Here is a 23,890-nt window from a genome sequence, read left to right as displayed (position 1 = left end):
ATACACATACATAAAGATTGGATGCAGATCCAGTCAGATCGGCCTGTAGATAAAGGCCATCTAGATGTTTACCCAGGCAAAGGGGAACAGTTTCATATTCATAAAGAATGCATCAAGGACCCGTTAAAGACATCAAGAAGACATTAAAACATTACCAGGTCATTCCAGACCAGAGATGGCCATCACCGGCCATCCCGAAAGCAGTTTAAATATAATAACTACCCCGCTGTGCCATAAGCCCGCCAAAAGTTAAACAAAGACTAACCTTGATTTGGCGGGAGATAGAGGCTTCTTCTGAGAAGTATAATTGGAGACACCGGGGGTAGCAAAATAGAAGCTTCATCTTAGATATTGGGAAGAGAGAGGTTCCTTTCTTCATCATCTTCGTGGGACCTTCGATAATAGCCGTTACCTTCGATAGCAGCTGGAGTTCGGAGAAGAAGATGGCTCGAGTCGACGTCCCGCCCCGGGGTAAAACATTGGGAGATCATCGACCAACCCCGGGCCGTTGACGAAACGGGAGGGTAGAAAAACTACCGAAGAAACCTATATGAAAGCCGGCTAGAGGCTTCCAACCGTGGTCAAGCAGATGGTCTCCGCCGACATCCAGGCCTGTCAGTGTCCAGCTTGTCCATGACCTTCACCTCGAGAGACAGAGAGAGAGGTGTGGTGCAGCCTGCTGTGGCTCCACTGACCACGAGGAAACAGGACGCCTGAGGGGATCAAAACGCAGATCTGTTTCAAAACTCTATAGTTTTCCAACTGGATTGGTGAGCATGTTTCTGGCCCTTCATAATCGGATCTAGATAGGTTAAAGAGGGTGGTCATTTTGGGTATAATTAACATGAGTTGTTGTCCCTCGATGTTCTGTGTGTTTCCCCATTTCATGATGACTTTTGTAAAGTATAATATGCCTGTATCTATTTTAGTCAGTAATGTATTGTTATGATTTGTTTTTCCCTCCCATGTACCCTCTCATTTGCTTGCATTTGATTTGTTTTTCCATATGCAATAAAATTCCATTTTGATTCATTAAACTTGGTCTATCAGAGTCTTCTCTGCATTGTAGTTCCTGCACCTAAGTCCAGTGTCTAGAATCTAAGGGGCGAGTGGGTCGAACCACTCAACGTTTTACTGTGCAAAAGAGAGAGAGAGGCCTCTGGCGAGAGAAACCTCTGCGATCTCAGAGGAAATCCCCTTACAGAAAATGGCGACCACGGCAGGACACTGGCAGCAGGATTGCAATGCATTAGACCCAGGTTTGAATGGTCGAAATGCAATAGATGAGAGGATAGCGGATTATGTCTTTGGTAAGGTAAATCTCACTAAGCAGTGGATTTCCGATCTCTTACTGGTTGGGCATCCGGTAGACGCAGCCATCAGGTGGACAGAGAGCAAAGAGCATAAGAAGTCAATGGAAAAGGCAGTGTGGCTGATGCGCTACAAGAAAGAGGTCCAGATTTTGGACCGGGTCATTGCAGCACAGGCAGCCAGAATCACAACCCAGGCAGCAGAGATAGAGGAAAAGGCCATGGGTGGGGAAAAACTCATCACAGCACTTCACGCGCTGAATCAGGAACGCCAAGTTGTAGCCAGCCAACAGCAGGCTAGAATAGAGTATCTGGAATGCCAGGTTACTGAGGCAGAGATCCATGAAGCGAGAATACGGGAGAAAAACGCCCGCCTCGCACAACAGCTAAGAGCGCAGGAGGAGAGAGTAGTGGAAGTCAAGGCAGCTTACAAGCTATCCCTTGAACATGGGTTTGAGAGCGCAGACCATGGCCCCTGCCAAAAGACCATAGAGGACCTGAGAACGGCCCTGGTTAAGGCAAAAGGCATGGTGTGCCTCGTAAGCCCAAAAGCAAGTCAGATTGACATTTTGCAGGAATCCAAGCATCCGGTTCCGTGCGAAGTAGTTGCAGCACCAGCCACTGAACCCACAGCCCCGCCAAGCTATAGTGAGGCTTGGCCCGAAAAAGGGGTGGTGGAAGAAAGGGTAGCCGAGATGGTAGAGGAGGAACAACCCCTGGTAGCACAGCCAGAGCCGGCACCAATGTGTCCAACTCGGCACCAGATGTTCGGTCCCAACAGCGCAAATGGCACTGCCGGACCCCACGTGAACCAAATTGTGGTGCCCTACGCTGCCCCACAACTAAGATCCATGGTGAGCCACCTCCCAAGACTCACAGTAAAGGGAGATCCGTCAGTTCATTTCAGGGAGATAGAGGAGACAGCCGCCATCAATGATTCTGATGATCTTGAACAGGCAAAGATGCTGCTCTTCTCCCTGGATAGCACAATCCTTCAGTGCCTCTCAGGCGAGAGTAAGAGGGGGCAAAAAGGGTATACGGATCTCAGGGATGAGGTCTTGGAAGTTATGGGAGTAGACGACGGCAATCTGTTCCAACGGGTGGAAGGGACTGTGCAGCTAGCTGGAGAACCCCCGCGGGTTTTCGCAGAAAGGCTGTGGTCGGTGTATCGACGCAGTTGTCCGGGCATGCCTGAATGGGTTGCAATGAACGCCGAACAGCTGGTTCATTGGCTCCGTTGCTTGGTTGCCAACAGCTTGCCACAGATACAGGCCTTAGCCAGGTCTTGGTTTGACCTCCAAGGTCCCGGTGTCACGGAGGAAGCGGTGCTCTGCTAGCTCACCGTGGCATACAAGAATTGTAGAGGGCAGGAGACACCTCCCTCTAAGGGAAAAGTGCATGAGGCAGAACCCGCAGCCCCAAGTAAGAAGGAGTGGTGTCAAGAGGGGAATCGCCCTGCCCAAGCCAAGCTCAATTGCTACAGGTGTGGGAAGGATGGACATTGGCGCAAGGACTGTAAAAATCCGTGGAAGGATAATAAAGTGAAATCTCCCGCAGCCCAAACCCAAGCCCAGACTGCTGCCCCAGCACCAGCCGAAACCCAAGCCGCAGCTCCTGTCCCAGCTAAGGGAGCCGGTGCGGCTATGGGTCCCGCTGCGATTGAATCAATTTTAGAGACAATGCGGTCTCTCATGATCGCGCAGGGGAAGGTAGCCGTCACCACTGGTCTTGTCATTCCTGAAACCCCGACCCCTGTGCCCAAATGACTAGAGTCGGCACAGCCCGTCTACCTGTGTGCGCTGCGATATGATGTCTGGAGGCGGCCCCTCATGGAGATGGAGGTGGAGGAGGTGAAAGGGATCTATTTGCTGGATACGGGGACATCGTGCACCGTGATCCACGCAGATTACCCCACCGCCTCACCTCTCTCCACTGGGGTTCCATATATTCTGTCGGTAATCACGGGCGAAGAACAGGCTGGCGCCCATTCCATTCCCCTCTCCATTCATTTAGGACCACTCCGCACCACGTGGAAGTGTACACTAATGAAGTGGGAGGTGGGGGGTGGGACAGGAGTCCTTGCGTCTGATTTCTTGGTAGCCCACGGGATCCTCGTGGACCTGAGAAATCACTGTCTCTGGGGAGCGGGGCGAGTGTGAAAGGGATAGAGGATGCCAAGGCCAACCCAACGAAAGCACGGGTCTACCGGCGGGAAGTAAAATTCTTGGGTCTGACCCTCCACGCTGGCGAGAGAGACACAGACCAGGATAGACAGGAATCGGTGCAAGATCCACCGGTCCCCGCCAGTCGCGTAGCGAAGGTACCCCGACGCAATAAATGGTTTCACATCAATCAGTGCAAACTGTTCAAGCCGGGTGCAAAATAGCCAACAACTGAGGCCAGGTCTGAAGGTGAAAATCCTCAATCTGCGGCGTGCAATAAGTCACAGACCACACAGGCTGGAACCACAGCCTGCCTGGAGGGAGAAACTGTCCCACCTACCTGGGAGGTTTCCCCACTGGCCTGGGACTCGGACGAGGAGGAGCCCGAAGACCAAGGCCCTCCTCCTGATCCGAACGCCATCGGGGGGGAGCCCGAACAGCTAGGCCCCACCCTTGACACGATTCTGGAGGAGGTGGAGTCGGAGGACGGAGGTCCCGCCCTCGACTCAAGCTTAGGGGAGGTAGAAATTGGGGGCGGAGATCCTCCACCTGTAGGGACAGGCGAGGAGGAGTCATCTGCCACAGACCCAAATCCCAAAGGGGCGGAGCCTGAGGGAAGGGAGCCGAAGCCGGCAGCCGTGGAGGTGCCATGGGCTGTGATGGCTAAAGTCCTAACCGAAGGTCCACTCTCTAAGGGAGCCACGCCCAAAGTGTCTCTTCACAGGTCGGCTCGAATGCCTCAGTCGGTAAAACCTTGGCCCGATTCCCCCACCTTCAGTAAACGCAGACTTGGGAAATCCCTGGCAAAGCGCAGTCCCCAATTGACAGCAAAAGGCTGCGGGGAACCCAAGCCACAGGTCAGTGCAGCCCCGCCGCAAGGAGCAGCAAGCTGCAGTCCAATCAGGGATTAAGTAAGCCGCCCGGGGACGGGCGGCGCTGTACATAAGTTAAGTTTAAGTTTAATTAAGTTTAAGGTGTGTAAATATTAAAGTGGTTAGTGTTATAAGTAGTTTTGGAATCTTCCCAGTATGTTTGTTGTTTGGGATCGAGGTCGAAAGACCCGATCATGCCTTCACCTAGGCCAGAATTTCTTGGGAGCCTGGCTGTATCGTTTAATTTGTTACAGGAACCAAAGAGGTGACACGAGTAATTCTCGTCGCGTTCGCGGTGATCGGGTGTAGCTGGGCCTATTGGGGCCGCACCAAGGACTCCACGATCTATGGGTGCTCGGGGAGCACAGCCCCCATTGCGACCGATGGGTCGGGCATGCGGGGCGTTGAGGAGACAGCCACCTATTTCCACGAAGGGAGGAGGCCAGGATGGCTGGGGTCGAACTCTATGGAATACTCCAGCCAGTCCGGGTTTGCATACCGAGAGACTTCTTTGATGTGCCCCCGAGTGAGGGTCATCGCACCCAGAGTCAGCGTCACCGTCGGGAAGAAGATTTGCCTGGTTTGTAATGGACATGTTGCATTGGACCGCTGGTGGTGGCTCCGGAAGCTGAGTAAGACCATGAAGAACTCCACGGTCGAGTGGGAGAGACTGGGTAACAATACCCATCGGACTATTACGGGGACTCAAGGGGTGTTGAGTGTCTGTTGGGACAATTGGTGGGAACCAGATGAGGGGATCTACATCTGTATGTGGGGTTCAGAACGCGCCTGCCCCACAGACGTCTCCATCTTTTTCCAAAGGCAGTGGCAAGATGCTGGGAAAGGGATGAGGTGTGTAGGATTCGCAGAACTCCAGGAAAATACAGTCTACATTGTAAAACCCCTGAAATGGCCACATTTTATGAACACAAGATGGAGTTGGCAGATCACATGACTCATTTCAGAAGGACATACCGCTGCAGTATCTTAAAGAAACCTGAGTCGCCACCGATTAGAAGATTCCAGAACTGACTGCAATTGATATGGTAAAATGGTTACGGCAGTAACGAAGTCAAAACAAAAGTATTTACACCTCAAGGTGTGTTACATGCTAGCAAAATGCAAACCCATCTCTGAAATCACAGAGCACAGACAAAACCTATTATCTGTACCAAACTCAGAGGGACACAGGACAGATCCCATTAGTTTCATTTACAAGACATTAAAATAAAGTACCCGCTTTTGTCAAAGCAGCCTGCCCATTACTTTAACAAAAGAAAACCCCTGATTTGGTGCCAAGATAAGGGCAAGAAAACAGTATAACTGTTGGGGGAAAAGAGACATGAAAAGAAAAAAACACAATTTCATACAGGAGCACAGAGGGCCTACAAGTTCGAGCAGGAGAGCAGGTTCAGGAGCCGGTCCCATAAGGAAGATTGGAGATCCCGGACGATACAGGAGCACCAAGGTCAAGGACAGTTTTAAAAACCCTGGTGAGCATAGAGGCCCAACTCCACCTAGCTGATCTAGTTGAGGTATACTGTAGAGACGGGAGGGTTTTTAATATTAAGGGCTTTGTAATTCGGGAGTGTTATTCATCCTTCGTTGTGCCATGCGCTTTCTCCACCCCCGTTTTATTATATCGCTGATCTAGAATTGATGTATTATGATAGTCAAAGTAACTCTTGTGTGTTAAATTTTAGTTCCCATTGAGAGGCGTGTTCATGATTTTTGTCTGCATTGTTTCTTCATTCTCTATGTTTTATTCTCCTTAAAAATAAAGATACCTTTGATTTAAAACTTACCTTGTCTCACCTGATCCATTTGTCTTCCAAGTCACAAGCTGGGCCAACACATCAAGGTGGTCTGGCAATAAGCCTAGTGTCTAGAACCGGTGAGGGGGGAGCGCTTCGGAACTGCTCACGAGCCGTGTGAAATCAAAAACCGATCTCGCACACCACAAGCTCGTTAAAATGACCCCTTACAGGTGGGACGTCAGCACACGGGCGTGCGGAGTCCCATACTCTCAGATCCCAGTAAACGCCACTGAGCTCATCACCCGCCCCCGCAAGCCCCTGCCCACGATTCCGGTAGCCAAAGCCCGCAAGGAAGGGTGCCCCACCACTACCAAGGGACCCGGGAACGGATTGGTATTAGTACCCACAGGTCAGGTGCTGTACCAAGGGGTGCACCACGCGGTGGCCTCGGTGATTTTAAACCTCACCGAGGTGCGATTGCCAGAGTGGTGCCCCAAGGAAATGGTGCAATTGTACCAGGTCCTGTTAACAAACATGTTCAGGCAGTTTTATGAATTCGACTTTGCTGATGTAGACAGAGCCGAATTGTACACCACACCACATGAGGTCTTGGACAGGATAGGGAGACAAAGAAGGGGTGCAGTAAATGATATTTACACAGCTTTTAACACAGGGACTTCCGTCATCAACACTCTGGATGACATGGAGCTGCAGACCCAGATTAATGGTTTAAAAACACAGTTACGAAAGATACTGACTGATGAGAATAAGGTAGTGGGTTCTGAGTTACATGAGGACCAGGCCATGACACTACACTTTAAAGAGAATATAGCTGAGCTGGAGAAACACGCGAAAACGGTAAATGCTCTCATCAGGGAGGATCGGAATTCGTCCGATCAAGCTGCACAGAACGAAGCTTGCGTGCTGTACGGGACGTGGTTACTGGGCGAGGGCCGCAGTAAACTGAAGGATTTGAAACAAGGTTTAGTCCCCTCCTGGATCAGCAACAAGCACCTCGCAGCCCTCCACCCTTTTGAGAATGCATTAAGTCCATGCCAGCTCAGACTAGCTTCAGAAGCCTACCCAGTCCCGGTGGACTGTGGGCGGTCTAATCACACCAATATGGGTATGGTGGTAAGAATGCCGGTGATGGGAAAGACAGCTAAACCCGCCCCGGTATACAGGGTGGAGAACATTGGAGTCATTCAGGGGGGTGCACACATTCGCTATACAGCGGTCCCACCTTACGTCATTCGATGGGAGCATGCAATGATGGGTACCGACCTCGCGGGGTGCCGGAGCCGGGGAGCACACATCATCCTGTGTCCCCAGCACTTGAATGCCTATTCAAAACCACGGTGCAGGTTCAGAACTGCGAGCGCGAAGCCTATAAATTGCACCATGGAGGCATGGCACAAGGCCATGTGCCCCCGCAGGTGGCATATATAGGAGGTGGGACATACTGTGTCACCACTGCAGCGCCCCACTACCAACATGGACAGCACGGCTGGTGTCCAGTTAGTGACAGCAGTTTCTGCTTCAAGCCCAAGGCAGAAGTTCAAGTGGCCCAAGAGTGAATTGTCCCCATTCCTGAACCTTCCACTGTTCACATCACTGTTAAAGAGAATTTCACCGATCTGCAACGATTCGTTGCACATTTTGGATATATCATTCCCCCTCTCCCTGAACACCTCACCAAGATATTAAAAGCCGCTGTCGTTTCACAGAAACATTTTTAAACACTGGCAGCAGAAGACGTTAGAAATAGGGGCAAACACATCAGATATAGTAACCCCACTGTGGTGGGATCTGTTCACTAATATAGAAGTCCCTTCTTGGATTAGGATAGCCTCTCACATCCTTGTAGTGTGTCAGGTTTTCATTGTGGTTTATTTACTGTTTGTACACTGTAAAAAGGTCAGACTTTCGCAGAAGAATGAGAACAGGGGAGAATGGAGAGAGCATTATGTGCGGGTAGAAGAAGAGACACCCGTTTAGATTTTTGCTGCTATGTATAATGTTAAAGTTTCCCTCCCTCCTCTATGTATATGTTTGTTCATGAGTATTCTTTGTGTGTACTTTATTTTTATTATTGAAGTTTATTAAGTGAGTTGGAATTAATAAAGATAATGGCCTAGAAATTGGGTTCTGGTCTTGCCAGGGCTGTAGCGCCAGAAAGTTTGCGCCAGCGGTAATGCGGCAGCGCCCGACGAAAATTCGGGTGCGCCGGGCCCAGACGGCGGCGGGCGCTAAAACCCTCCTTTAGCGCCTCAAAACGGGCGTCAACTTGGGTTTCCCGGCGCTAATCCCCCGCTGCGGCACCCGATGCGGTGCGGCAGGCGGGGGAACTGCAGGCCTCCTCCTCCTTGTTAAGGAGGAGCTGCCTGCAGCCGACAACTGTCCGGCGGATTGACCCGACATCTGAGCCCGGCACCTCGGGGAAGTGCCGGGCTCGCATGAGACACTGATCAGGGCCGCGGGGGGGGAATGCAGGAGTCCGGGAAGGGAGGTGCGGGCAGGCGGCCGCCGGGAACGCGGCCGGCCGCCGCTCCACCTTTATGCGCCGGCGCACACTGGGGGAAGACTCTGTTGCCAGAGTCTTAGTTGCGCCTGCCACGGGCGAGGCGGGCGCAACTGAATTTCGGCTTGGGGCCGGGTTACCACGGCAACCGGGACGCTGCGCACACCGATGACGTCATCGGTGCCGGCGCAGCGCTACCGGTCTACCGCCGCGGAAGGGCCCCAGGCAATTTAGGAACCGGCGCCAATTGCAGCGCTAGGCCCTCTAGCGCCGCAAAATCGGTGCTAAGGGCACTGAATTTCTAGGCCAATGTGTATGGACCAGGTGGTGTAGGGGTATTAGGCCCCCCTCCACGCCTGGAAATGAGTGTGTCAGATTTTAAATCCAATGTATTGCCATCTATAGATGCTCAATGTACACTGTAGGTTTTCTGAAATGGGAAATACATGTGGCGTGAGGTCATAGATAGGTAATTACAGGGGATGGTTTAATTATGGAAGGTCAGAAAATTTTGCTCACCCAGAATTATGATACTTCAAGCAAGTTATTGGGGCAGAAATTTGGGTCGGGGGCTTGCCGCGCGTGCAAGCCCCTGATCTGCACTTACCCGACGCGCCTGCCATTCACCTCCAGGGACGCCTGGAATTCCTTTTTGAAACAGAAGAATCCCGGGCAGCGTCTGACGTCACGCCGCCCAGGAGTGCAGCCAGCGCGAAGCCTGGAGCGCGCTGTGCAAGTGAGACATGCCTCTTCAGCTCTCAGTTTAATAGGACACGCCCCCAATGTTTCTCACAAGCTGCAAAGCATTTTTACATGGAGAGCAGCATTTCAAATAGGTTTTTGGTATTTTTATGAAGCTTTTGGTAACTTTTACAAACTTTTAAAAACGTTTACATTATTTTGAAGAATCTGAAGTAGTTTTAAACAGAATTAAAGCAATTTAAAGACTTTTAAAAGCCCTGAAAGAATTTTTTTCATTCCATTTATTTATTTAGCAACGTCATCGTCATATGTGTCTTCACACTGTTCCCTTTGAGGAAATGTATGAAGTGGTGGAAGGATTTATGGCCGTGATTAACGCTCAATCCGTGACTGTAACCATCTTTGAACTAGCCATTAGGGTGGTTAGTCCTATGGCGGGAGGGTTTTACGGGCTCCCACAAGCTATACGAGGAGGGGGCGCCACCCACACCCACGGATGCAAATATCCCACTGGATGTCAACCCAGAATTTAGAGCCGGAGCTCCGACTCCACTTGCCGGGACTGTCTGGAGCGGGGTTCGAAACCCTACCCCGTCTGGCCCAGCGGCGGGGATCCTACCGCTACGCCAAAGGCCCAATCCGATTTGCAACGTGAAATGGCTGGAATGAGCACAATTCACGGCATTAAAAGAACTCACAATTGAACTGATGATGACCTCAGCAATCTCCTTAACGAGGTGGAGGCGCAGTGCCTGCTCATCATTGGTAATGAGAAGTCAAAGGCGCTGCAAAAAGGACAGATGATAGCTTGGTCTTTCAAGTGGCAGCATAGGGCTCCAGCCACGGGGAGGGAAAAGGCGCAGGAAACGTATGGGTGTCACCTTTTGCGCGGAGTGGGCCTCTTGCGTAGCGGTAAGCATCCCCGCCGCTGGGCCAGAAGGAGTAGGGTTTTGAACCCCGCTCCAGGCAGTCCCGGCAAGTGGAGCCGGAGCTCCAACTATAAATTCTGGGTGGACATCCAGCGGGATACTTGCGTCCGCAGGTGTGGGTGGCCCCCCCCCTCAGATGGGTTGTGGGAGCCCGTAAAACCCTCACGCCATAGGACTAACCACCCTAATGGCTGGTATGAAGATGGTTATGGTCACGGAAGGAGCGTTAACGTGGCCAGAAATCCTTCCACCACTTCATACAGTTCCCGAAAGGGAACAGTGTGAGGATACGTACGATGATGACCTCTTGCGCAATGCACCTCCTTGAACCCTCAGTCGCAGATGCGAGGGGGCAAATTGTGCAATTGTTAAATTTTTCATTTTATTGACATGTAAAATGTTGGCCCAGTAATTCCGTTCCAAACACGTGAGTACGGTCGGGGTACTCACACGTCTGGCCGGAGGAAATGCCGGTTTTCAGCATGCACAGCGCATGCAGGGAAAACCGGCATTTCCTGTCCTCTGAACGAAGGGGTTCAGAGGCAGAACGCGTGCGACTGCACAGGCAGCGCGTGCGCAGTAAAATTCGCCAGTTTCATTCATGCTTTCAGTGAGGTTAAGTCCTTACAACTTACAGATGAAAAAAGCATGAGTACAGTTGTTCCAGAGGCTGCGGAGGAAGATATATTTTATCGTGGAGCTTCTGAAAGGCAATATTTTTGTTTGGGAAAGGGAGGAAAGTTATTTTAAGAAATGCTGAGGTAAGTTTTACAGTTTATTTTTGTTTTTTAAAATGTGTTTTCAGTACTGTAGGTAGAAGGAGCAATTGTGGCTATGTGAATTGAATTTGCTGTGTTTATTAAATGTGAAAATGACTCCAACATTTTTAAGAAAGAAACTTTTCATCAGTAATATATTCTTTCAAGTAATTATGTATGTATGTCTGTATATATTCCTTTGCGTATATGTATGTATATATTCCTTTAGTTATGTGTATGAATGTATGTATTTAATTATGACTTTCAGAGAAAGTAACTTATTGGAAAATCATAATTAAATACATACATTCATACACATAAGTAAAGGAATATATACATATACGTAAAGGAATATATATGGACATACATACATAATTACTTAAAAGAATATATTACTGATGAAAAGTTTCTTTCTTAAAAATGTTGGAAATGTTACATTACTCATTTTAGAACAGTCATTTTCACATTTAATAAACACAGCAAGTTCAATTCACACAGCCACAATTGCTCCTTCTACCTACAGGACTGAAAAGCCGTTTAAAAAAAAAATTAAACTTTAAAACTTACCTCATCATTTCTTAAAATAACTTTCCTCCCTTTCCCAAACAAAAATATTGCCTTTCAGAAGCTCCACGATAAAATATATCTTCCTCCGCAGCCTCTGGAGCAACTTTACACGTGCTTTTTTCATGTGTAAGTTGTAAGGACTTAACCTCACTGAATCCATGAATGAAATCGACGAAGTTCACTGCGCACGCGCTGCCTGTGCAGTCACACATGCTGTGCCTCTGAACCCCTTCGTTCAGAGGACAGGAAATGCCAGTTTTCCCCGCATGCGCTGTGCATGCTGAAAACCGGCATTTCCTCTGGCCAGACGCGTGAGTACCCCTTCCGTACTCACGCTTTTGGAACGGAATTACTGGGCCATTGTATCATCAGGGAGGACTGTAGAATTTGCAAAATTAATACTGTATTATAAGGGTCCTTTGGCAGAAGAGGCCTTGATTTTAAATGACTGTTTTAAAAGAAGCCCAGAAAAGGGACACACAAGATAGCCACCAGACCCCGTGACTGACTTATTGAACACTTTAAAATGGTTCTTGCAGTCCCCAGACAGCCTTTGTGGATTCAACCCACAGTAAGTTCTGGAAGCCGTTTCTGAGAGAACGAAACCAGACACATACACATACATAAAGATTGGATACAGATCCAGTCAGATCGGCCCGTAGATAAAGGCCATCTAGATGTTTACCCAGACAAAGGGGAACAGTTCCATATTCATAAAGAACGCATCAAGGACCCGTTAAAGACATCAAGAAGACATTAAAACATTACCAGGTCATTCCAGACCAGAGATGGCCATCACCGGCCATCCCGAAAGCAGTTTAAATGTAATAACTACCCCGCTGTGCCATAAGCCTGCCAAAAGTTAAACAAAGACTAACCTTGATTTGGCGGGAGATAGAGGCTTCTTCTGAGAAGTATAATTGGAGACTCCGGGGGTTGCAAAATAGAAGCTCCATCTTAGATATTGGGAAGAGAGAGGTTCCTTTCTTCATCATCTTCGTGGGACCTTCGGTAATAGCCATTACCTTCGATAGCAGCTGGAGTTCAGAGAAGAAGACGGCTCGAGTTGGCGTCCCGCCCCAGGGTAAAACATCAGGTGATCATCGACCAACCCCGGGCCATTGACGAAACGGGAGGGTAGAAAAACTACCGAAGAAACCTATATGAAAGCCGGCTAGAGGCTTCCAACCGTGGTCAAGCAGATGATCTCTGCCGACATCCAGGCCCGTCAGTGTCCAGCCTGTCCGTGACCTTCACCTCGAGAGACAGAGAAAGAGGTGTGGCGCAGCCCGCTGTGGCTCCACTGACCACGAGGAAACAGGACGCCTGAGGGGATCAAAACGCAGATCTGTTTCAAAACTCTATAGTTTTCCAACTGGATTGGTGAGCATGTTTCTGGCCCTTCATAATCGGATCTAGATAGGTTAAAGGGGGTGGTCATTTTGGGTATAATTAACATGAGTTGTTGTCCCTCGATGTTCCGTGTGTTTCCCCATTTCATGATGACTTTTTTTTTTCACAGATTCACAGAAACCCCACAGTGCAGATAGAGGCCATTTCGGCCCATCGAGCCTGCACCGACACATATCCCACCCGATTCCCGTAATCCCTACACCAACACATATCCCACCCTATCCCCGTAACCCCACGTATTTAATCCCCCTAGCACTAAGGGTCAATTTTTTTTTTATCATAGCCAATCAACCTAACCCGCACATCTTTGTAAAGTATAATATGCCTGTATCTATTTTAGTCAGTAATGTATTGTTATGATTTGTTTTTCCCTCCCATGTACCCTCTCATTTGCTTGCATTTGATTTGTTTTTCCATATGCAATAAAATTCCATTTTGATTCATTAAACTTGGTCTATCAGAGTCTTCTCTGCATTGTAGTTCCTGCACCTTAGTCCAGTGTCTAGAATCTAAGGGGCGGGTGGGTCGAACCACTCAAGGTTTTACCGTGCAAAAGAGAGAGAGAGGCATCTGGTGAGAGAAACCTCTGCGATCTCAGAGAGAAAACCCCTTACACGGGCCGCGAGATCTACATAGACGGTTCCAGCACGGTATCTGCTGGCGAACGACTCACAGGGTGTGGAGTTTATGACCCCACGGCAGACATTGCCTTGGTGATTAAGCTCCCCAGCACTATGAGCGCCCAGCATGCTGAACTGTCTGTGGTAGTGTACGTCATTACACACCCCGAAATCTTCCCCACCCCATACACGATTTGCTCGGACAGCATGTTCACATGCAACTCGTGTATGGAGTACCTAGCCATCTGGTCCCGCCGCGGATATACCTCTGCGGACGGGCGATCCTTAACCGTAAAGCCCTTGTTAGAAAAGGTCCTGGCCGCAGTGGAGGAAGAAGGGGAAGTCTTTATCCACAAGGTAAAGGCTCATTCCTCCACGGAACCCCGCAACCAGGCTAACCAGCAAGTGGATACGCTAGCCAGGGAAGGTGCCCGCACCGACACTTTCTGGGATCCCTATGGGTCCAAACCCGTGGCAGTAATCCAAGGCAGGGATGGGGCTCAGGGTACCACAGGGGTAACACTCCTCCCAGACCTCAAGACCGCCCAAACCCTAGATCCCGTCCTAAAAACAGTCCTCAATGCCATCACTGAGGGCAAGGAAGTAGAGGGTCCATACGGTAGAGCAGCCCTCTCCATAAAGGAAGGCATGCTGTTCCAAGGGGAACAGTGGGTTGTGCTGCAGCAGCACCAGAGGGAATTCCTTCAACTGGCCCATGAGGTTCCAGGAGCGTGACACCCCGGGCCTGAGGTCACCTGGCAACGGGTAGAACAGGCGGGATGGTGGCCAGGACTTTGGGACGATGTCCGCGAGTTCTGCGCTAATTGTCTTGTGTGCGCTGCAAACAACCCAGACCCCTAGAAAAGGAAGGTGCCCATGGGTCACATCAGGAGAGTAGAGGGACCATGGCAGTCGATACAGATCGACTACATCGGGCCCCTGCCCACCGCCCAGGGAGGCTATAAGTACTGCCTTGTCCTGGTGGATGTGTTCACCAAGTGGGTAGAGGCCTTCCCATGTAGAACAGCCATGGCACTTAGTACTGCCAGGATCTTGGTCCGGGAGGTGTTCTCGCGGTGGGGACTACCACGATTCGTGGAGTCCGACCAAGGGAGTCATTTCACCGGCCAAGTTATGCAGGACACCCTCATGCTCCTAGGCATCGAAGGGAAGTGGCACGTGGCCCACAATCCTCAGTCATCCGGGATTGTGGAAAACATGAACCGCACCTTAAAAGAAAAGTTGAGGAAAGAGTCGATGGGCTCGCCCCAGAAATGGGCGGAAGCCTTGCCTCTGGTCCTCATGGGGATCCGGGCTAGTCAGTCTAAAAGTACGGGGTACTCCCCGCATGAATTAATGACTGGGAGAGTCATGCGAACCCCCACCCATGTCCTCGCCCCGGTGCTCACTGAGGGTCAGCTCCAAGAGGTGAATCGGGACAAGTTTGCCCGGACCCTTTTGAGCGCCTAAAACAGGGTTATGGGCAAGCGGCTGGGAACATGGGAAAGCAGCATCAGGGCAACCGACTGCTGCTCGAATCCCGTAAGGCACAGGAGTGGGAAATTGGAGATCAGGTCATGATGAGAAACTATGCCCGAGTGGGGAGTTTAGAACCACTGTACATGGGGCCCTACAGGCTTGTAGACAAGGCCAGCCCCATGGTTTACGCAGTGAAGTTGCCCCGACACACTAAATGGTTTCACATCAATCAGTGCAAACTGTTTAAGCCGGGTGCAAAAGAGCCAACAACTGAAGCCAGGTCTGAGGGCAAAAATCCTCACCCGGAGGCGTGCGATGAGTCGCAGACCACACAGGCTGGAACCGCAGCCTGCTTGGAGGGAGAAGCTGTCGCGCCCACCTGGGAGGTTTCCCCACTGGCCTGGGACTCGGACGAGGAGGAGCCCGAAGACCAAGGCCCACCTCCTGATCCGAACGCCATCGGGGGGGAGCCCGAACAGCTGGGCCCCACCCTTGACACGATTCTGGAGGAGGTGGAGTCGGAGGACGGAGATCCCGCCCTCGACTCAAGCTTAGGGGAGGTAGAAATTGGGGCGGAGATCCTCCACCTGTAGGGACAGGTGAGGAGGAGTCATCTGCCACAGACCCAAATCCCAAAGGGGCGGAGCCTGAGGGAAGGGAGCCGAAGCCGGCAGCCGTGGAGGTGCCATGGGCTGTGAGGGCTAAAGTCCCAACCGAAGGTCCACTCGCTAAGGGAGCCACACCCAAAGCACCTCTTCGCAGGTCGGCTCGAATTCCTCAGCCGGTAAAACCTTGGCCCGATTCCCCCGTTTTCAGTAAACGCCGACTTGGGAAATCCCTAGCGAAATGCAGTCCCCAATTGACAGCAAAAGGCTGTGGGGGACCCAAGCCACAGGTCAGTGCAGCCCCGCCACAAGGAGCGGCGAGCTGCGGTCCAATCAGGGATTAGATAAGCCATCCGGGGACGGGCGGCGCTCTACATAAGTTAAGTTTAAGTTTAATTAAGTTAAAGTGTGTAAATATTAAAGTGATTAGTGTTGTAGGTAATTTTGGAATCTGCCCAGCATGTGTGTTGTTTGGGATCGAGGTCGAAAGACCCGATCATGCCTTCACCTAGGCCAGAATCTCTCGGGAGCCTGGCTGCATCGTTTAATTTTGTTACAGAAACCAAAGAGATGATGAGAGGAATTCTCGTCGTGTTCGCGGTGATCGGGTGTAGCGGGGCCTATCGGATTCCACGATTTACAGGTGCTCGATGAACACAGCCCCCATCGCGACCGATGGGTCGGGCGCGCGGGGCGTTGAGGAGACAGCCACCTATTTCCATGAGGGGAGGTGGCCAGGATGGCTGGGGTCGAACTCTACGGAATACTCCAGCCAGTCCGGGTTTGCGTACCAAGAGACTTCTTTAATGTGCCCCCGAGTGAGGGTCATCGCACCCAGAGTCAGCGTCACCGTCGGGAAAAGGATTTACTTGCAATGTTTTGGACATGTTCCTTTGGACCGATGGTGGTGGCTGCGCAAGTTGAGCAAAATCATGAAGAGGTCCACGGTCGAGTGGGAGCGACTGGGTAACAATACCCATCGGACTATTACGGGGACTCATGGGGGGTTGAGTGTCTGTTGGGACAAATGGTGGGAACCAGATGAGGGGATTTACATCTGTATGTGGGCTTCAGAACGCGCCTGACCCACAGGCACCTCCATCTTTTTCCAAAGGCAATGGCAGGATGCTGGGAAAGGAATGAGGTGGGATGTCAGCACACGGGCGTGCGGAGTCCCATACTCTCAGATCCCAATAAACACCATTGAGCTCATGACCCGCCCCCGCAAGCCCCTGCCCACGATTCCGGTAGCCAAAGCCCGCATAGTGAGAGTGCCCCATCACTACCAAGGGACCCGGGAACGGATTGGTATTAGTGCCCACAAGTCAGGTGCTGTGCCAAGGGGTGCACTACGCGGTGGCTTCGATGATTTTAAACCTCACCGAGGTGCGATTGCCAGAGTAGTGCCCCAAAGAAACAGAGCAATTGCACCAGGTCCTGTTAACAAACATGTTCAGGCAGTTTTATGAATTCGACTTTGCTGATGTAGACTGAGCCGGATTTGTTAGATCCATGGTTCAGTGGATAAATAATTACACGGATGCTGTACATAAACAAATAACAAGTCTTTACTGGAGGAGGGCAATCTTTAGACTGGAGTACAGAGGCATGCGCACAGGTGTGGTGTGGTTACTGCCGGTACTACAGTATACAGGAGCTGTAAAAAGTAGTTCTGACTTAAAGCACATACACTACAATTCCTCCCTTTTTAGATTAATAATACCCCCTTAATATTCAAATAACAATTACATTTTTACGTGTACATTCAATAAGAAAAGTCCATTTATAGATTCAGTCTTTGGGGCGGCTTCCTGACTCTTTCGGGATAGCGCCTTTCCGGAGGTTCTTGTTCTTGGTGCAGAAGCGATTCTGACCCCCTTTCATTGGGTAGTTCATCGGGTTCCACTGCTACTGGGTCTGAAGTAGATACTACCGGTATGTCGGGTTCATCCCCAGGTACTCGAGACATTGGGTTGACGCATTCATAAGAACATAACATAAGAACATAAGAAATAGGAGCAGGAGTAGGCCAATCGGCCCCTCGAGCCTGCTCCGCCATTCACTAAGATCATGGCTGATCTGATCCTAACCGCCAATCTACTATCACAGAACCATCTCCTGAATGTAACAGAATTAGACACACGAAATAGGAGCAGGATCAGGCTACACGGCCCCTGGGCCCGCTCCGCTACCCACAGGGCCATGACCGACCCGAACCTAGACTCATGTCCAAATTCCTGCCCGCTCCCCGTAACCCTTAATTCCCTTTTCTACTAGGAAACTGTCTATTTCTGTTTTAAATTTATGTAATGATGTAGCTTCTACAGCTTTTTGGGGCAGCATATTCCATGGACCCACCACCCTCTAAGTGAAGTAGTTCCTCCTCATCTCAGTTTTAAAAGAGCAGCCCCTTATTCTAAGACTATGCCCCCTAGTTCCAGTTTCACCCATCATCGGGAACATCCTCCCCGCATCCACCCGATCCAACCCCTTCACAATCTTATATGTTTCAATAAGATCGCCTCTCATTCTTCTGAACTCCAATGAGTAGAGTCCCAATCTACTCAACCTCTCCTCATATGTCCATCCCCTCATCCCCGGGATTAACCGAGTGAACCTTCTTTGTACTGACTCGAGAGCAAGTATGTCCTTTCTTAAGTATGGACACCAAAACTGTACACAGTATTCCAGGTGCGGTCTCACCAATACCTTGCACAACTGAAGCAATACCTCCCTATTTTTATATTCTATCCCCCTAGCAATGAAAGCCAGCATTCCATGGGCCTTCCTAATCACTTGCTGCACCTGCATACTAACCTTTTGAGTTTCGTGCACCAGGACCCCCAGATCCCTTTGTACTTCAGTACTTTCCAGTTTCTTGCCATTAAGATAATAACTTGCTCTACGATTTTTCCTGCCAAAGTGCATAACCTCACACTTTCCAGTATTGTATTCCATCTGCCAAATCTCTGCCCACTTATTTAGCCTGTCTATGTCCCCTTGCAGGTTTTTTATGTCCTCCTCACTCACTACTTTCCCTCCCATCTTAGTATCATCTGCAAACTTTGATATGTTACACTCGGTCCCCTCCTCCAATTCTTGCGATGCTAAGATCTGATCGACGTGGCGTCTCACAATGTTCTCCCCGACATCCACTGTGTACATTAATGGCCCCTGCCTTGTACATATTGTTCCGGGTTGCCACTTCTCTCTTCGATAGTCCCGGGCCAAGACTGTTTGCCCTACACTGAAGCTCCTTGTCGGCTTCTCGTTGATGTGCTGGAATTGTTTGTCCTCAACATTTCTTCGCACATTTGGTCTGAGCAAGTCCAGACGAGATTTCAACCTTCGGTTAAAGAACATCATGGCCGGGGTCTGGTTGGTAACTGCATGTGTCGCGTTTCGGTAGGCTAATAAGAAATTGTCCATCTTATGCTGTAGTGGAATTTCCTCATCGCACATGGTCTTTATCGCCTTCTTAAAGGATTGTACGAACCTCTCAGCCAATCCATTGGTGGCTGGATGATATGGGGCGGATGTGTAATGCCTTACCCCATTCCTTTTCATGAATTTTTGGAACTCATCGGACACAAACTGTGGTCCATTATCAGAGCAGATCTGCTCTGGCAACCCGTTTCTGGCAAATATGGTCCATAGGACTGCAATTGTCTTCTCTGTAGTGGTTGAAGACATCTTTATCACCTCAGGCCATTTTGAATGAGCATCCACTGCTATTAAGAACATTGAGCCCATGAATGGACCAGCGAAATCAATGTGCACCCGTTGCCATGGAGAGGAGGGCCACTCCCATGGGTGTAGAGGGGCATGTGGTGGTGCATTTTGGACCTTCTGGCATCCTAAGCAGCTCTTAGTTAGGTCTTCGATTTGTTGATCGATTCCCGGCCACCACACATAAGCCCTAGCTAGGCTTTTCATTTTCACTCCCCCCAGATGACCTTCATGTAGCTCATTTAGCACTCTCTCCCTTAACTTGGGTGGAATCACCACTCTGGATCCACACACCACTGTCCCCTGGCATACTGACAGCTGTTCTCTTCTGGATGAGAATGCTGGCAACAGTGAGTCGCCATATGTTGGCCATCCCCTCACCGTCAATTCATATACCCGTGACAGTGTCGGATCATTGCGGGTCTCCTTCTCTATATCCGCATTTGTTACTGGCAATCGTTCAATTATCGACAAATAAAATATCTCGATAGGGTCCACTGCTGGTGCTTCCTCCGCAGTAGCCAGTGGCAGGCGCGATAGCCCATCAGCGTTTCCATGCTGTCTCGTGCCTTTATATTCTATTTCATATTGATTCGCCCCTAGAAACAGGGACCATCTTTGTAACCGCTGTGCAGTCATTACTGGCACGCCCTTCTTAGGATTAAAGATGGAGACAAGTGGTTGGTGGTCAGTCAGCAAGGTGAACTTCTGTCCATGCAGATAGTGGTTGAATTTTTTTACTCCCCATACTAGGCTGAGGGCCTCCCTGTCAATCTGGGTGTAGTTGCGCTCGGCTGACGTTCGTGACCGAGATGCAAAGGCTACTGGCCTCTCCAAACCGTCCGGAAATTTGTGCGACAGCACCGCTCCAATGCCATAGGGTGATGCATCACATGCCAAACAAATTGGTAGTGCTGGGTTGAAATGGGCCAACACCTCTTTTGATGTGATCAATTCTTTACACTTCTAGAAAGCTCGTCTACGTTCGTCATCCCACTTCCATGGTACCCCTGTTTGCAGTAGGGTGTTCAGCGGGTGTAATACCGGAGACAAATTTGGTAAGAACTTATGGTAATAGTTTACCAGCCCGAGGAACGACCTCAGTTGTGACACATTTTCCAGTGCTGGAGCCTTGACTACTGCATCTATCTTGTCAGTGGACTTATGTAACCCCTCTTCATCGATGACGTGGCCGCAATGCGAGATCTGTTTCTGGAAAAACTCGCACTTGTGGCGATTAGCTCATAGCCCATATTCCTTTAATCTGGCAAGCACCTTCTCCAAGTTAGCGAGATGATCACCGTCATTTTTGCCCGTGACCAAGATGTCATCCAAATAACACTGGGTCCCTGGAACCCCTTGCAGGACCTGATCCATCGCCCTTTGCCAGATAGCCGGAGCTGAGGTTACTCCAAACACCAGCCGGTTGTATTGATAGAGACCTTTATGGGTGTTGATCGTAAGGTAATGTTTCGAAGCTTCTTCTACCTCCATTTGCAAGTACGCCTGGGCTAGATCAATTTTTGTGAAGCGTTTACCACCAGATAGCGAGGCGAAAATATCCTCAATTCGTGGAAGCGGATATTGCACCGTGTGAAGGACTGGGTTCACTGTCACCTTAAAATCCCCACAGATGCGGACCTTCTTTGGTTCCCCAGGCGTACTACTCAGTGACCTCTTCATTACAGGAACGATGGGTGTAGCCCACTCGCTCCAGTCCACTTTGGACAGTACTCCTGAACGTTCCAACCCTTCCAACTCTGCTTCAACCGCTGGTCTGATCGCATAAGGCACTGGTCTGGCCTTCAGAAACTTTGGGCTTGCATTATCCTCTATTTTAATTGTTGCTGTTATTCCTTTTAGTGTTCCTAGTCCCTCCTGGAACACTTCTTTTGCGTCAGTTAGCATTTTTGACAGTCGTCCAGGTGTGACGTCGTCATCCTTTTTGGCCTCCACCTTCAGTGCCTGTATGGAATGCCAATCTAAATGTATCTTCTGGATCCATTCACGTCCTAGCAGTGGTGGTCCTCCATTTGGCAATACATATATATCCATTTTAGGTATTTCCTGACCATTATATGTCACTTTCACCCTTATTTTTCCTTTGTGGTAGACTTTTTGCCCCGTATACATCTTCAAGACAATCTCTGTAGCTTTCAAGGGTATGTGTGAAAATAGCCGCTTGTAGTCTCTTTGATTTATGACTGTTAGAGCTGCCCCTGTGTCCAATTCCATTTCCACTTGGACTCCGTCTATCTTGAGTGTAACCCAGATAGTCTGGTGATCCTCTATTTCGGTTACATTATGTAGTTTCAGACAACCCAACTCCTTGCTTCCGGAGTCTGTGTCACTTTTCTGTTCATCTGAACCACTTTCCATCACCTGGTGTACCTTTTTGTACTTCTCCTGTGGAGATTTCTTACTGTTGGTTTTCTTCCCAGACCTGCAGACTCTTGCTATGTGTCCTGCTTTCCCACACTGTCTGCACACTTGGTCCTTAAACCAACAATATTTCTGGTCATGTGTTGTTCTGCCGCAGCGATAGCACTTCCCTGTTCCATAGGTCATTTCGTAGGTGCCATATTCTTGCGGTCTCCATTGTATCTCTGCAGCGCCCCTTGCGGCTGCTTCGTGTGATACTGCCATACTGAAAGCTTTGTCCAGCGTAAGGTCCTTTTCTGATAGAAGCCGTTTCTGGGTTCCTTCACTTTGTAGCCCACACACAAACTTGTCCCTTAACGTTTCTGCTAGTCCCGCTCCAAACTGGTAGTATTTTGATAGCTTGCGCAGTTCTGTTAGGTACTCAGCATTGCTTTCATCTTTGTTTTGGTTCCTTTTATGGAACTTAAATCGTTCTGCTATCAGCAGCGGTGTGGGGTTTAAGTGGTCCTGTAGGATTTCTACTATGCTTTCAAAATTCTTGTTTACCGGCTTCTCTGGGGTTATTAGATTTCGCAGTAACCCATAAGTTTTTGCACCCATGGAATTTAACAGAACCAGTGCTTTATTACATCTAGTACTTCATTCGCCCTGCAGTACACCTCAATACGTTCCACATATGTCGCCCAATCTTCGACTTCATTGTCGAACCTAGAGATACTGCCACTCTTCGGCATCCTTGGTTGTGCGTTAACTATCACCAATGGCGCCTCCTGCGCTTCCCTTCTTCTCCGCTGGCACAAAATGTCATCTCCCGCGCTTTCCTTCCTTCCCGCGCACTTCCTTCTTCTCCGCGGCTCAATGGCGCCTCCCGCTCTCTCCCTGCTTCTCCGCGGCTCAATGGCGTCTCCCCTTGCTTCGCCCCGCGGACCCTGATCAGCCCGTGATCCCTTGCTGTGCTCTGCGCGTTCTTCTCTTGATATTTGTCGACGCCGCTCAGTCTAGAACCCGGCTGTTTCTTACCCTCTCTCTCTCCGGTTTTGCAGTATTTTTCCTCGACGCCGCTCGGTGATCAACCCCCAGCTGCGCCCTGCTCTCTTCACCCTTATTCTTACACCGTCGATGCTGCCCGGCTCTCTCTCTCTGCCGTCGGTCGGCTCCAGCCGCCGCTGCTCGGGAAGGGTCTGCTCTGGACCTGTCGTCGATCTCTTACTGCTCGTTGTGGCTGGGGAACCAAGCCCAGCTCTCCACAGCCTCCCCAGTGAAGTTGGATCTCTGCTTGACTGCTGGGCGGTTGCTCGCGGTTGACGCCCGTGTTCCTGGACTCGACTATTTTTTTGATTTTTTTTGTTTAATGTTGCAGGTAGATTCGCATCAACACTCGTCGCCACTGTTAGATCCGTGGTTCAGTGGATAAATAATTACATGGATGCTGTACATAAACAAATAACAGGTCTTTACTGGAGGAGGGCAATCTCTAGACTGGAGTACAGAGGCATGCGCACAGCTTATATACCGGTGTGGTTACTGCCGGTACTACAGTATACAGGAGCTGTAAAAAGTAGTTCTGACTTAAAGCACATACACTACAGGATTATACACTACACCACATGAGGTCTTGGACAGGGTGGGGAGACAAAGAAGGGGTACAGTAAATGATATTTTTACAGCTTTTAACACAGGACCTTCCATCATCAACACTCTGGATGACGTGGAGCTGCATGTTACATCCGTGTATAAGAAGACACAGACTGCGGAGAACGGTAAAATAGGTGTTTACTCAACGTGGCTCAGACTGCAACTGATCTGTACAGATTACTACTCAGGGCTATATACAGGTGTGGTCACTGCCGGTACTACAGTATACATGAGCTGTAAAAAGTAGTTCCCCCCTTAAAGGTACATACATTACAATTCCTCCCCTTTTAGATTAACAGTACCATAACACTCATTTAACAATTAAATATCAAACTAATTACAATTAATACTTTTAACATGCAACATTAGCTGAAAATAGTCTATTTATAAATTCAGTCTTTGGGGAGGCTTCCTGATCCTTTCTGGATAGCGCCTTTCCCGAGTGTCTT

The sequence above is a fragment of the Somniosus microcephalus genome, chromosome 1 (assembly GCF_052327205.1).
Source record: "Somniosus microcephalus isolate GS21.2 chromosome 1, FLI_Smic_1.0, whole genome shotgun sequence".
Lineage (NCBI taxonomy): Eukaryota > Metazoa > Chordata > Chondrichthyes > Squaliformes > Somniosidae > Somniosus > Somniosus microcephalus.
Note: the sequence above shows the minus strand (reverse complement) of the source record.